Source organism: Amblyomma mixtum, chromosome 6, assembly GCF_055824585.1.
Source record: "Amblyomma mixtum isolate Tamu chromosome 6, ASM5582458v1, whole genome shotgun sequence".
Lineage (NCBI taxonomy): Eukaryota > Metazoa > Arthropoda > Arachnida > Ixodida > Ixodidae > Amblyomma > Amblyomma mixtum.
Genome location: NC_143017.1, coordinates 138,675,080 through 138,682,026, shown reverse-complemented (window position 1 = coordinate 138,682,026; position 6,947 = coordinate 138,675,080).

Below are 6,947 nucleotides of genomic sequence, written 5' to 3'. Positions count from 1 at the left end.
CCGCAATTTGCAATTTTCCTTCTCTGTATTGTAGCTACGATTAAAAAAGCATCGCGATGCTCTAGCCATACTCAGCACCTGTAATGAGCTTCTGGAGTTTTTATATTTCTGCACATACTTGTAGGTGAGATTTTTTTCTTTTTGCGAAAATTATCAGCCATTTTCTCCTCCTTTTGCATATTTTTCTTTTTCTGAAGGCGCCATTGCATGACTTGCGCGCAGAATTGAGCTTGAAACGTTCAAGAGCCTTCGCGTTCCCGTTCACAAATTTTCACAGTTAACCGTAACGTTAACGTTCGCACTAATTGTATCCCGCGGAAGTTGAGCAGGAAAGCTAATTCAGTCCCCCACTGTACTTCGTCGCAGCACGACTGCCCAAAGCGGCGCTCGTCTTTAAAGCTCTGGGATTCTGACACCCCAGAAATCCCGCCTCTAAATGTGTGATCGAAGTATTCAGCTTACGGATTCGAGTCGTCGCATTGGAACGACGAAAACTAGCTCGGAACTGTCCTGTCAACAAGGTTGACTCGAACTGCGCGGTTATTCACAGTGGATAAAGGGTCCGTAAACCTCGCGAAGCCTCGCAAAGCGGACCTCTACGAAGCAGCCTAATCACCAACCGCTTGTTCGTCACCTTCACGGTGGACACCTCGGGGGGCGCTCCTTCGCGAGCGGTCATTGTTCCAGCGGTTCCTAAGAGCTCGGCCGTTTCCAGGCGCTCCTGCGTGAATGCTTGAGCGAAGAGGGCACTTCGGACAAGCCTTGAAAGACTCCAACGCGCATGCGCCGCGAGGAGTCGCTCACTCAGCCCGCGCGCACAATTAGCCCGTCGAACCGCACTAATCTCCGTGAATCTCCTCGTAATGATATGGTAATGAAGCCGCCCGGGCGCCTTATACGCTGCTCCGCGCTGTGCGGTGTATTTTTTTACCGTGTAAGCCGCACAAATTGATAAGACGCGCGCGCTCCGCTTACTTCAGTGCACGTAACGCGCTCTCTCGCGCTCACCTTTCATATCACTTTAGCGCTGCGTATGCGTAACGGGCTCGTTCTGTGCGTGTGGCTGCTCCAGCTGCATGCGTGGAAGGGAACAAGCACCCGTAACGTGCCGTTCTTGAGGTTGTTTCAATTTTGAACTTGTTTCTGCCGCATTCGAAGAAACAGCTCCGCTGTGGTATGTATAGAGGTGGGCTGCCCATGGGACTCCGGTAAGGAAGATTATTTGCAACGGGCGCTCATTAACGCTTTGTTTGGGAGCTTATGGGCTGCGCGTAAGAATTTTGCAGGGATTTTTCACAAACTGAGCAAGCGAATAGTGGAGCAACAGATGCATGAATTTGAGCAGCATATTTTTTTTTTCGGAGAATATTTTTAAACGCGTTGAGGTGAGTACTTAAGTCCGCGGATAAACGTTTTTATGTATGAAGCAATTGTGTTTTTTTCTCTGGCTCAATCTCTAAGCCCCGCATAAACCACTTTCTCACTCACTCATTCACCCACACATTTACCCGCTCGCTCACTCACCTACCAACTCGCTCACTCATTCAATCGCTCTCACTCACTCACTCGCTCTCACTCCCTCACTCTCACTCCCTCACTCTCACTCATTCACTCACTCATTCACACTCATTCACTCACTCTCACTCCCTCACTCACTCACTCTCACTCCCTCACTCTCACTCATTCACTCACTCTCACTCACTCATTCACTCACTCTCACTCATTCACCCACTCACTCTCACTCACTCACTCATTCACACTCATTCACTCACTCACTCTCACTCACTCATTCACTCACTCTCACTCATTCACCCACTCACTCACTCTCACTCACTCACTCTCACTCCCTCACTCTCACTCATTCACTCACTCTCACTCACTCACTCATTCACACTCATTCACTCACTCTCACTCACTCATTCACTCACTCTCTCATTCACCCACTCACTCTCACTCACTCACTCTCACTCCCTCACTCTCACTCATTCACTCACTCTCACTCACTCATTCACTCACTCTCACTCATTCACCCACTCACTCTCACTCACTCACTCATTCACACTCATTCACTCACTCACTCACTCTCACTCACTCATTCACTCACTCTCACTCATTCACCCACTCACTCACTCTCACTCACTCACTCTCACTCCCTCACTCTCACTCATTCACTCACTCTCACTCACTCACTCATTCACACTCATTCACTCACTCTCACTCACTCATTCACTCACTCTCTCATTCACCCACTCACTCTCACTCACTCACTCACTCACTCTCACTCCCTCACTCTCACTCATTCACTCACTCTCACTCACTCACTCTCACTCATTCACCCACTCACTCTCACTCACTCACTCACTCTCACTCACTCACTCGTTCACCCACTCACTCTCACTCATTCACTCGCTCTCACTCCCTCACTCACTCTCACTCCCTCACTCACTCTCTCACTCCCTCACACTCCCTCACTCTCACTCATTCACTCACTCTCACTCACTCACTCATTCACTCACTCTCACTCACTCATTCACTCACTCTCACTCATTCACCCACTCACTCTCACTCACTCAGTGGGTACCTGATAAAGTAGACGAGGCACAACGAAGCCCATCTGCATTCCGTCACATACTTACATATGTACTGATGCTGCAAACGAGGATGAGTTCCATGCATACCGTGAAGTCACGTTTCCGTGCCGTTCGCCCAAGTCATCGACTATGCACTTGGCGCTATTCAAAGCCGTGCGCCTTAAGGCAGCTGCGTTCGTTCGCGCTCTTCTCGCCATCCCTTTCCGCGCAAAGTGCTGCGCTTGAGCGTCTCTTTTCGTTCCTCCTCCTCCTCCCAGACCATTCAACTCGGCCCCAATCACGCTTTCAAATTCAGGGGTGGTGACGACGGCCCTCCAACCCCTTATCTCGCTGAAAGACTTCATCTCGCTCGTAGTTTCACGCGGAATGAGCGCCAAATCAAAGTAACAGTTCCCGCTCACGCGCGCGCTCCAAACATCCGACCCGTTTCTTTCACCTTTCTTCACTCGCTTCCTTTCACCTCTGCTCTGTTTCTTTCTTTTTCTCTCCATTTTACTTTCCTCTTTCGTTTTCTTCCCTTATCGCGTTTTCTCGCGCCGTCGTGTCGCGTCATCGTTGTTCTCGTCGTTGGGGCTCTTCATCTAAGCGGATTCGCTCTTGTGCCAGCGCGGCGCACCTCCCAACGAGCTCGTTCGGAGATGCGGGTGTGCCCCGAGAATGGAGCGCCAGAAAGGGCGACGAGCACCGAGGAGGGGCGAAGTGTGCGTGAGTTCGTGTTCGCTGCTTAGCTAGCAGCGGCTTCTACTCCATTCTTTTTCGCGCCCTATCGCCGGGAAAAGCGCGCGCAGCGAAGAAGGTAAATGTTGCGGCCTCGAGTCTTCCAGGAACGCGAATAACAACCGGCCTCATACGAGAGTCGCCCTGAAAAGGAGCGCCAAATGAGAAGTAGCATCCTCGTTTTGTCGCCGGTTTGCGTCGTTAGAGGCGGTCGACGGACTCCTTATTTTCACGCTAGGCCATGTGTTCGCTTTCGCTTCACGAATGGCAAATCTTAATTTTTTTGTTTCGATATGGCAGGAAACAAATAAAAAAAGGAGGCACCTCATTTGCTAAATTAAGGACTGGGTCCTCATTACATTCGTGACACTCAATTACATTCTATGGTTAGAAGACGTCCATGCCTTGCTCTCTTCATCAGTGTCTGATCACTCTTTTACTACGGAAGACGGCCCTAAAGTTCGTTTTGTATCCGTTAATTGAACCTTAATAGCGATCCGCTGAATCACACTAGACCTTCACGTGTCCTTCTCCCCGTGTTCTTGCTATATGCGTACAAGTGCTCTCACACCAGAGGGCATCGCCGAGCCAACCACCATGAGCCACGAGCGCGGAATCTGTAGCGGACCGCGGTACGCCACGGTGGCTCGATTAGATTTTCCCCACCGCAATTCCGGCGGCAACGGCCGGCAAAACCTCGTAAACAGGCCCCGAGTCCGTGCTTCCCGGTAAACCCCCCACGGAGGACGCCGAGAACACCTCATCGCGCGCTCGCCAAATCGAGCCAAGCCTGACGAGTAAGCACCTCTTTATTCGATGCTGCTCGACCGGGCCACTGGTCCAACCAATCACCTGCTCCTCTTCATTCGTGTCCACCGGCTACGGTCTCGCGAGATCTCGGCGTCCCAGCGAGACCTCGCAAGCCGCTCGCGATAGACGCACCGGGCGAGAGTCCCCGGGCGCTCTAGCCCCCCTTAATAGGGTCGGAAATTGAGTTCCCTGCGTTGGGCCCGTAATCGCGCCTATTTGTGACGCTGTTATTACTTTATTATTGGGTTTAGCGACCGTGTATCCGCCGCGACTCAATATGCTCCCGCTTTCTCGGCCCCCATCCGCGTGCCCTTTGCGCCACACACGTTCTGCCGCGCCTGTCGCCCTCATTGCTTTTTAGTGCCCCGTCGCTCGCCTCCCGCAGCGGCCTCACCGGAACAATATGCTATCGGGCGCGGCATGCGGGCGTTTTGCTTTGGCTTGTTAAGACTAACGTGGCGCGGAACGCTTCTCTTGTTCTCTGCGGAGTCTTTTCCTTCTTTGCTTTTTGTTCTCTTTCGGAAGAAAAAAAAGGTTGAGGGAGAGTGCAAAAGTGTTGACGTTTATCTCTTTTGATGAACGCCGCACTGACGTGCCTCGCACGACGAAACGTGACGAAACGTGGACGACGAAATTGGATCCTTAGCACCGGCTGTTTGGAAGGAACGGCAACGCTGTTTATGTAGAAGCGGTATAGCGTCACACGTTGACGCAACGCTGGCGGTGGACGTAAGCTGCGACGCAGCGCATGCGGAATTCAGCTGCCACAGTTGATGGGAAGAAAAAAAATTATGCGGCGTGCAAGATACTGGAAAGCTTGGATTGACCTTCAGAGAATATAGGATAAGCGTTTCGCAATCTTGAAACAGCCATAGTATTTTGCTGTACGATGCAGAAACTTTCGCCCCAGAAATTTTTACTGCGAGCTTCACGAATAGCATTTTACTTTGTTGGTTTTAAGTGCTCAATTATACATGTTCCGAAGTGCTCAGTTAAACAGGTTCCGAAATGGAATATGGCTGTGTTGCTATTGTCGCGCTCGAGGCGGAAATAACGAGGTAAGCAAATATGAAAAAAATATTTGTTTTCGAGCTGTATTTTTGAATTTTCAGGCGAAGTTTGAAAAGGGCTAAGAAGTACTTGAAACTGGGCTTGTTGGTGCATATTCGTGAAAGACATGAGAGCGCAAAACGGGGACACGGACGAGCAGCGCTCGTCCTGTTCCCTTCCTCGTCCGTGTCCCCGTTTTGCGCTCTCATGTCTTTGAAAAGAGCCTTGCCATGTGTAACCGGTTGCAAGAAGCAGGGAGGGCGCGAAAGAATATCTGCCACTGTCGCAGCTGGAAATGCAGCTGGCAACTCGAATTTCCCCCCCAAAAATTCCCTTAAAAAACATCTGCCGTCTTAGCTTCCATTTCATCATTCGAAGTGCAAAATGAAAGAAATAACTGCGGAAGTATTTGCAGAAAGCACGCGCATTTCTGTAATGGGGCGCTTTACATCTATTTGCCCTATTTTTTTTTTTTTCATTTCACACTTTCTTTCCCAGCGTTTCTCGGCTGCAGCGTTTAAAACAATAGGATAGGAATTAGCCACGGCACCTCATGATGTAAAACTGCAAGCCTACAAAACCCGGATCCGACCAATTTTGGAATATACGGTAGCATATAGTCTGGAACCCTCATCAACATCAACAGTACTTAACAGGTGAGGTAGAAATAGTACAACACAAAGCGCTAATATTAGCCTACTCAAAGTATTCTAGGTATGATACTGTCAGTGCGCTGAGAACACAAGCAGGTATTCTCACACTCGCAAGTCGACATCGCGTTGCTGGTATGAAATTACTTTTCATTCTCTATAATTGGTCTTTTAATATCAACAAACATCAGTACCTGCAGCCGCCACACCAACACTAAACGAATAAATCACGATAAGCACTCAGGCCATACGTCACACGTTGCAGTACATTTAAGTTTTCTTTTTTTCTACGTCGTCCGTCGAGATTTGGAATTCTTTACCACGAGATGTAGTTGACAGTGATTCTGTGTCTAGCTTTGAAACTAAATTCGAAGCTTTCTTCCATTCTGTTCCGTAATGTGGAAGTTTGTGTTTGTTTTTTTCAAACCTCGATGGAATGATGCATTTTTTTTAGTACTATACTGGTGTGCTATGTTGTACAAAGTGATACACATTGTGAATACCCCTGTAACCCATTCCCTGTATGGAGCCGCCGCGGTGGCTCGGTGGTTATGGAACTAGGAAGCTCACCCGAAAGACGCGGGTTCGATCCCGGCCGCGGCGGTCGAAGTTCAATGGAGACGAAATTATAGAGGCCCGTGTACTGTGCGATGTCAGTGCACATTAAAAAACCCCTGCAGGTGGTCGAAATTTCCGGAGACGGCGTCCCTCATAGCCTGAGTCGCTTTCGGACGTTAACCATAAACCATTCCCTGGATGGCCTCTCATGGCTCACAGTATTGCTAAATAAAAAATAAACAGTAGCCGCTACATACAAGAAGTACCTTTTTAGCAGCGACCAATAAAACACAACAACACAGATTAATTCTATCGTAGCGAATAAATCATTGCGAAGAAAAGTGCGCGCGACAGGTGACAACGTCGTCGCTCTCTGGACGGCGATGGAAAAGCCCAGTGCATCGTGGTTTGTTTTCACACAAAACCTGCCATCTGCCTCCGCTGTCTTTTTTTTTCGTCGTTTTTTTCGGTGAAACAATGTGAAGGACAAATAAAAGGCTCAGTGGCATCATAAAACTCAGTCTGGCACATCTCATTTGATTTATCTGGGCGGCGGCGCAGAAACAGCTAA